Consider the following 8,024-nt stretch of genomic DNA (forward strand, 5'->3'; position numbering starts at 1 on the left):
CCGCTGATAGCACCCCGCGCAAGAGGCGCACTAGATACTGAAGGTGCATAATAAGGCTCCTAAGTTCTAGGAGGAGCTGGAATACCACTAGCGGCTGAAAGAGCTGAATGAACGGGGCGGCTCACATAGACCTATCATGATGAACTGCAGTAGGGGCATGAGAACCGGAATGATGGCCAGACTCTAGAGACCTCTTGGCCTCTCTCTCCTTCCTACCCAAGCAAGCATGCCCTCCAATCACCTAGCAATACTCACCAACTGCTGATACAAGATATCCATCTCTAGCTCCCGGGCCATGCTAGTCCTGATGCTGGAATGAGTCCCTCAGTAAACTGACAGACCCTCTCTCGAACTCTAGAAACCAAGGTCGGTGAATGTCTAGCCAAGTCACTGAAACGGACTGCATACTTTGAAAACAGTCATAGTTCCCTGGCACAACTGCTCAAAATCCGTACGTCATACGTCCCTGAGGCTCTAACGGGCATACTCTCTCAAAAACATGCCGAGAACTGAGTCCATGTAAGGGAAGCCGCCTCAGCCGGACTATCCAACTCATAAGTACACCACCACTGATAGGCTACACCTCGAAGCTGAAAGGCAGTGAAAAAAACCCCACTCGAATCTGCTATGCCCGTAATACGGAGGATACGGTGGCACTCCTCCATAAATCCCTAAGCGTCCTCTGACGCTAGTCCACTGAAGGTAGGGGGTCATACTTCTTGTACCTCTCGAGCCTACGCTGCTCCTCCTCTGAAACTGCTACCCTACCCTCGGGCTGAACTGGGGCTACAGGTGGTACTGGTATAATCTCTGGAATCTAATCAACCTGAACCCGCTGCTCTGGGGTGCGGGAAGAGAGAGTCTGTGCTCCTCCCCCGGCCGGAGATGTGGCTGGAGCAAGGGGAATCAACCCTGCCTGAGCTAGAGTACCAAACATGCTCAGGAACTATGCAAGGGTCTCCTGAAGAGCTGGTGTAGTAGCGGTAGGCACCTCAGGTGTCTGCGCTCCGACTGGAGCTACTGGTGGCTCCTATGTAGCAACTCGCTCGGGTGCTCTGGCTGCACCACGTGGACGTCCTCGGCCTCTACCCCGACTCCGGCCTCGGGCGGCTCTAGTAGGGGGCGCGGGTGCCTGGTCATCTCCGGTTGCACATGTCCTCACCATCTTTGAGAGAATAGAAGACAGAAGTTTAGAATTTCAAATTGAAAAATCTCGCACGACAATGAATCAAATGAAGTGGAATTTTCCCAACAGTTCCATAGCCTCCCGAAGATAAGTACAGACGTATCTGTACTGATCTGCGAGACTCTAATAAATCGGCTTGTGACTCACGACTCCTATGAACCTAAAGCTCTGATACCAACTTGTCATGACCCAAGTTCTCCCTCAGTGAACCATCGTGACGGCACCTAGTCTCTACGACTAGGTAAGCCTAACATTTGCGGAAAAAGAAACGAAAACATAAAAGCTAACAACTAACAGGTAAATCTTTTCAATAAGAAAATAAAATGCCACTCGGCATATACAATAACCACTCTCGAAGAGTACATAAACTCTCTCAAAACTGGGAATATCATGAGTCACAAGATACAGAAGGAAACAGTACTTCTATACTCCAGAGTCTAACAAAAAGAAGAAAATGCAAGAATTGTTTGACATGGGAAGAGTAGAGAGGGACTCCGAGGTCTACGAACGCGGCAGATATACCTTGAAGTCTCTACAGATGTCTCGCCTTATGGATAATGCGACTGATATGCGGCACCTGGATCTGCACACAAAAAAACATGTGCAGGAAAGGGCATGAGTACACCTCAATGGTACCCTGCAAGTGCCAAGCCTAACCTTGATCGAGTAGTGACGAGATCAGGTCAGGGCCCTACTGGCATAAATATAATAAAATAGGACAGAATGAAATATCGCAGTAAAATAAATACGGAAATCTAACAGGAATAGAATCATAGAAAGACAACAGCTCAGAATACAGAGATAACAACAGGGGATCTCCCGAGATACTATCTCATAGTCCCAAACGTAAATGTATAGGGGGATCTCTCGGAATACTGTTTCGTAGTCCCAAGGTAAATATGAGGTGTAGGGGGATCTCCCGGAATATCGTTCCGTAGTCCCAAAGTAAATATGCAGCTCAACCAACAGAAATAACAGCTACAGCAAGAAAACCTACAGTTTAGACTAAGTTCAACTCAAGGAAGGCAGGGAATTTCACTAAACATGTTGTATACAGTTCAGATAGGCAGTTAAAACACATAAGCATGCTATTCTAAACAAAACATGATAGTTAAATATGCTAGTGTAGTCCAAATAAGGAAAAATAGGTTACGACTTAGTGAAAATGGAGTTTTAAAATAAATAGCCCGTTATGTTCTCGTCACCTCACGTACACAGTGCTCACATATCAAAACAGTACCAAGTCCTAAGGGGAGCTTCCCTCACACAAGGTTAGGCAAGCGACTTACCTCGAACCAAGCTCAATCAATCAATCATAATGCCTTTCCCATGAATATCCGGCTCCGAGTGGCTCAAAACTAGCCAAAATAAATTTCATATCATAAATATAACTACAAGGAACTAATCTAGCTAATGAAATCAAAGCTAACGCGAGAAATTAGAAAAAATCGCCCAAAAAGCCTCCTCGGGCCCACGTCTCAGAATCAGGTAAAAGTCACAAATCATGAACACCCATTCACTCAGAAGTTCACTCGTACCAAAATTATTCAAATCCAATGTCTAAATCCCAATCAAAACTCAAAAATTCGGTTGAAGAACTTTTCCCCCATTTTCCCAACTTCTCACCCAAATTCCTTAATTTAATAAAGAAAACAACTATAGATTAATGAAATACAACCAAAATCAAGTTAGGAATCGTTACCCAATGCTCTCTCTGAAAATCCCTCAAAGAATCACCAATTTTCGAGCTCTCAAGTCAAAAAATGATGAATGAATTCAAACCCTCGAAACTCTCTCTTTTCTACCCAGCGAACTCGCTTCTGCGAGCCGAAAACCGCACCTGTGGTACCTCATCTGCGGAAAATCCATTGCAGGTGCGAAAGTCACTTACGAAGGCTGGGTCCGCATCTGCGGAAAATGGGGTTGCACCTGTGTGCGCGCTCCTGCAGAAACTGTCTGCTTCTGCGGTCCTACGTCGCATTTGCGATTCCTTAGGCGCATCTGCGGGCATCGCAGATGCGGTACTACCCTCACACCTGCGATTCCTGGCCAAGTCACCAAACTTCACATCTGCGCCCTCCCCTCCGCACGTGCGATTCCGCACCTGTGCCTTACCACCACAAGGTGCGAAAACACTAGAAGCCTGATCAGCAATAACACAACTTCAATCTTTGATCTGTCAAGCACCCGAAACTCACCCAAGGCCCCCGGGACCTTAACCAAACATACCAACCAATCCAAAAAATACACTACGAACTTAGTCGAGCCCTCAAATCACATCAAACAACGCTAAAATTACGAATCGCCCTCCAAATCAAACTTAAAGAACTTGAAACTTCAAAATTCTACAACTGATGCCGAAACCTATCAAACCACTTCCGAATGACTTCAAATTTTGCACACAAGTCTTATTCAACACTACGGACCTACTCCAACTTCTGGAATCAGATTCTGACCCCAATATAAAAAAATTCGCTCTCGGTCCAAATCTCCAAAAATTCGACTTTCGCCATTTCAAACCTAAATGAGCTACAGACCTCCAAAACACAATCCGGACATGCCCCCAAGCCTAAAATCACCCAGCGGAGCAAATGGAATTGACAGAACTCCATTCCAGCATCGTCTTAATTCAGTTCCAACAACGGTCCAATCCTAAGGCTTAAACTCTCGTTTAGGGACTAAGTGTCCCAGAACACTCCAAAAACCAAAACGAAGCCTCCCGACAAGTCACAATAGCAGAAATAGATATGGGGAAAGCAGTTAACAGGGGATCAGGGCTCTAATTCTCAAAAAGGTCGGCCGGGTCGTCACACAAGCGCAGGTGCAATTGCACCAGAAGCTGGGAGTTTTAGTTGTTTCTCCCAAGTTCCAACTTGGTCTGAGCCTCGTCCGATTAACACCCGCTCGCACCCTAGGAACACATAAAAAACAAAAAAACTAATAATCACACTCCAAACAAAATTGGATCAACTTATGAACTTCAAGTTCTTCCAACTTACTCCGAAAGCGCCGAATCCTACTTAAACTACTCGGAATGATACCAAATTTTTCATGCAAGTCTTAAATCACCATACGAAACTATTCCCAGTCTGTGAATCCCAATTGGACCTCGATAACACCAATACCTACTCCAAACCAAATTTAAAGAACTTTAAAACCTTCAAAGAGCCAACTTTCACTATTAGGTGCCGAAACGCTCCCGATCCGAACATATGCCCAAGTTCGAAATAATCATACGAACTTGTTGGAACCGCCAAATCCATATTTTGAGGTCGTTTACTCAAAACATTGACTGAAGTCAAACTTACCCTTTTAAAGCCAAACCAAGGAACCAAGTGTTCTGATTTCAACCCGATCCAAATCCCGAACTAACCATCCTCGCTGGTCATAAATATTAAAAGCACATACAGGGAGTCTTATTTAGGGGAACAGGATTCTAAAAAGCAAATCAACCGATCGGGTCGTTACATCACCATTTTTCACCCTTTCAAGTTAGAGCTCGGCCTAGAGGTGACTTTGAGGAGGTTTTTACTCCCAACCTCATTGTTAGTAAATTTTAACTTGTTTTATTAGATTTCCATAAACACCCATTGGTTTCATGGTAGAAATTGAGGTAAAGATTTAGGATTTTGAGAAATTGAGATTTAGACCTCGAATTGAGGTCGAATTTTGAAATAAAATACATAATCGGGCTTGGGGGTGAATGGATAATTGTGATTATGCCCGAATCTTGAATTTTGGTCAAGCGAATTTGGGGTCAACTTTTGTTGACTTTTTCCAAAATCATTAAAGATTGAATCTTTTTCACTTGTGGGTAGTTTCTAAAGCCTATTTTGAATTATTCGAACTATATTTGGCTAGACTAGATTGGTTTGGAGGCTAATTCTAAAGGAAAAGTCGCGGTTGAGCATTGATTTGGTTGCAGAGTGAGGTAAGTATCGTGGTTAACCTTGACTTGAGGGAATTAGGACTTCTTGAAGTATTTGTTATGTGAATCATGTGGGGAAGCGGCATATATGCGAGGTGACGAGTATATATGTGCTACCATGGGATTTAGCATACGGGATTGGGATATTTATTTCCATATCTTCCTTTATTTCATGTTACTCCTTGTTATATGCTTTAACTGTTACATGTTTTACCTGACATATGTGCAATACTTGTTGCTTGTTATTGAATTGCTACTTGCCTTAATTTGTTCATTTCTCACACAATTTCTTCTTATTTGCTATCTGTCTCTACTTGCTCCAATTGTATATTTTAATTGCCACATGTTTTTTTTGCTTTATTATTTTCATATTGTTTGATGCACTCTATTATGTTGTTTCGCTTATGTGAGATGTTTAACTATTCTGTATTGATGAATTGGTAAAGTTTGAGATTTCGAGATGTTAGATATTCTCCGATTATTTTGTGGTTCTTTACTATTTTATACATTCACCTTCTTTATGTTGATATTATGTAGATATTGTTGTTTAATTGTTTATGTTGATGATTTGAAATTGTTTGGGAGCGGGGTGCACGCCACAACGGAATTGAATGGTATTGAAAAGATATGAACATATGATGATATGGTGGGATCGGGTTGCGCACCGCAATAGATTTGATATGTTGCAGTTGTTTTTGACTATTGGGTTATCCTCGATATTGTGATATGAGACTTGAGACTTTGTTATTCTGGGCTCCGGTTGACCTTCGGGTCCATTTATATGAGTTATTGCTTTATTTCTATTCCTATTTTTCTATTTTTTTTCATACCGGTTATTTGTAATTGACATGCCATAGCCTCGTCACTACTTCATCGAGGTTAGGCTCGACGCTTAGAGAGTACATGAGGTCGGTAGTACTCATACTACACTCTTCACTTCTTGTGCAGATACCGATGTGGGTTCCAGCGGCGCGTAACGAGACTACTCGTATTCAGCTACTTTAGGAGATCGAGGTATAGCTGCTCGGCGTCCGCAACCTTGAAGTCCTCTTTCCATTATGTATTTACTATTTAATTAGTTTCAAATAGTTTTATTTTCTTCATACTTTATCTATAGTACTCTAGATGATCATGTATTCGTGACTCCAAATTCTGGGATATGGTTAGACTTCGCCGTTTAGTTTATATCAGTCTATCTCTAATGATTACAGTTTGTTACTATTAATGTTTTGATCTTAAATTGTTAGAAACTGGTTAAGAATTTAACTAACGTTGGCTTGCCTAACAACTGAAATATTAATCACCATCACGATTTCGACGGTAGGATTTCGGATCGTGACAAGTTGGTATCAGAGCACTAGGTTGCCTAGGTCACGAGTCATGAGCAAGCTTAGTAAAGCTTGGAGGATCGGTACAGAGATGTTTGTACTTATCTTCTAGAGGCTATAAAGCTTTAGAAAAATTTCACTTCTTTTTGTCTCTATCATACAACTTTATCCTATTAATAAGTTTGAACTATTCTATTAGTGTTCTCTCGCAGATGGTGAGAACTCACACAACATCTATAGCTGGGCAGGAGCCGGAGCCCCCTATTGCAGCCACTACTAGGGGTAGGGGCCGGGGCCGAGGTAGGGGCCGAGGCAGAGCTCATCTAGAGCACGTGCAGCAGCACTCATTGCCGAGCCTCAAATTGATCACGAGGAGGAGATTCTATTCCAGACCACACAAGTCGGACTTGCTCAGGTCCCGAAGGGATTTAGCCACTCCCGTGCTTCAGGACGCCCTATTTCGCTTAGTTGGACTCATGGAGAGTGTGGATCAGGCTAGAGTATTTCTTGTGGCACCAACTGCCTCTCAGGCTAGAGAGGAGAACAAACTCCTGCCACTCACACTCCGGAGCATATGGCTCCCATATATCAGACTTCGGTAGTTTCAGCAGTTGGGGTAGTATTGCACCCTATTTTGCACTTGTCAAAACAAGATCCAACTTGTGGTTTCTCTGTTGTTGATGAAAGAGAGTCGCCACCTAATATTTAAATGTATACTAGGGTACCTATTTAATTACTAAAGTCATATTCTTTTACTGGTCTGCTAACTGGTGAGATTATGGGTAAGGGTTCTTGTTCTTCTAAAGGGAAGGTGTTAGGCACCCCTTAAAATCTACCTGAGGTAGTTTCATAGGACTTAGACTGGATTAAAGGGTTAGTTTGTATTATGTTTAACTAGTATTAGAGGGGCATCATGCTATGTATCTATTTTTAAAGACTTAATACTTGAAAAAGGGTGCGCGGTTCTTAAAGGACATTGGTTTAGAAAAAAGCTTTGAATATAATATTATATATATATATATATATATATATATATATATATGTGAAAATATCATTTATGTATATGATAGAGGAGTAATAAAGAAGTTTGTTAGTGAGCCAAATCCACCTTATACTTTGATAGGATAAATTATAGCTATTGAATGATAAATGGGGAAAGAAGTGGGCAAGCCCAAGTCAATTTGGGTGAGACGTAGGCATTCAGGAAGGTTTAAAACAAGTGAAATTTGCTTTGGGCTCAGTAAAATAGAAAAGAATATAGTAGGGGATTTGGAGGGCATTGTCGGCGGCTCTAATGGGGAAATCAAACTAGAAACGTGATCTCATTATATGATATCATTGCTACATTGAGGAGCAGATACACAAAGCACGCAGCCTTGGTTGCTAAAGAACGAAAACACGAGCAGTCCGCTATTCAGTAACTTCAGCACAACAACGATTTGAGGTGATACGGAGGCCCGAGAGCATAGTTTTGACTTATCGGAAATGGTGCTTGATTTGCGAATTTGAGGTAAGCAAGACTTTAAATTTTGATACTTTCTTTTTTAAAACCCGTTCTAAAATTTTTTTCTCTGCCCGGCCA

The sequence above is a fragment of the Nicotiana attenuata genome, unplaced genomic scaffold (assembly GCF_001879085.1).
Source record: "Nicotiana attenuata strain UT unplaced genomic scaffold, NIATTr2, whole genome shotgun sequence".
In the NCBI taxonomy this organism is placed as follows: Eukaryota; Viridiplantae; Streptophyta; class Magnoliopsida; order Solanales; family Solanaceae; genus Nicotiana; species Nicotiana attenuata.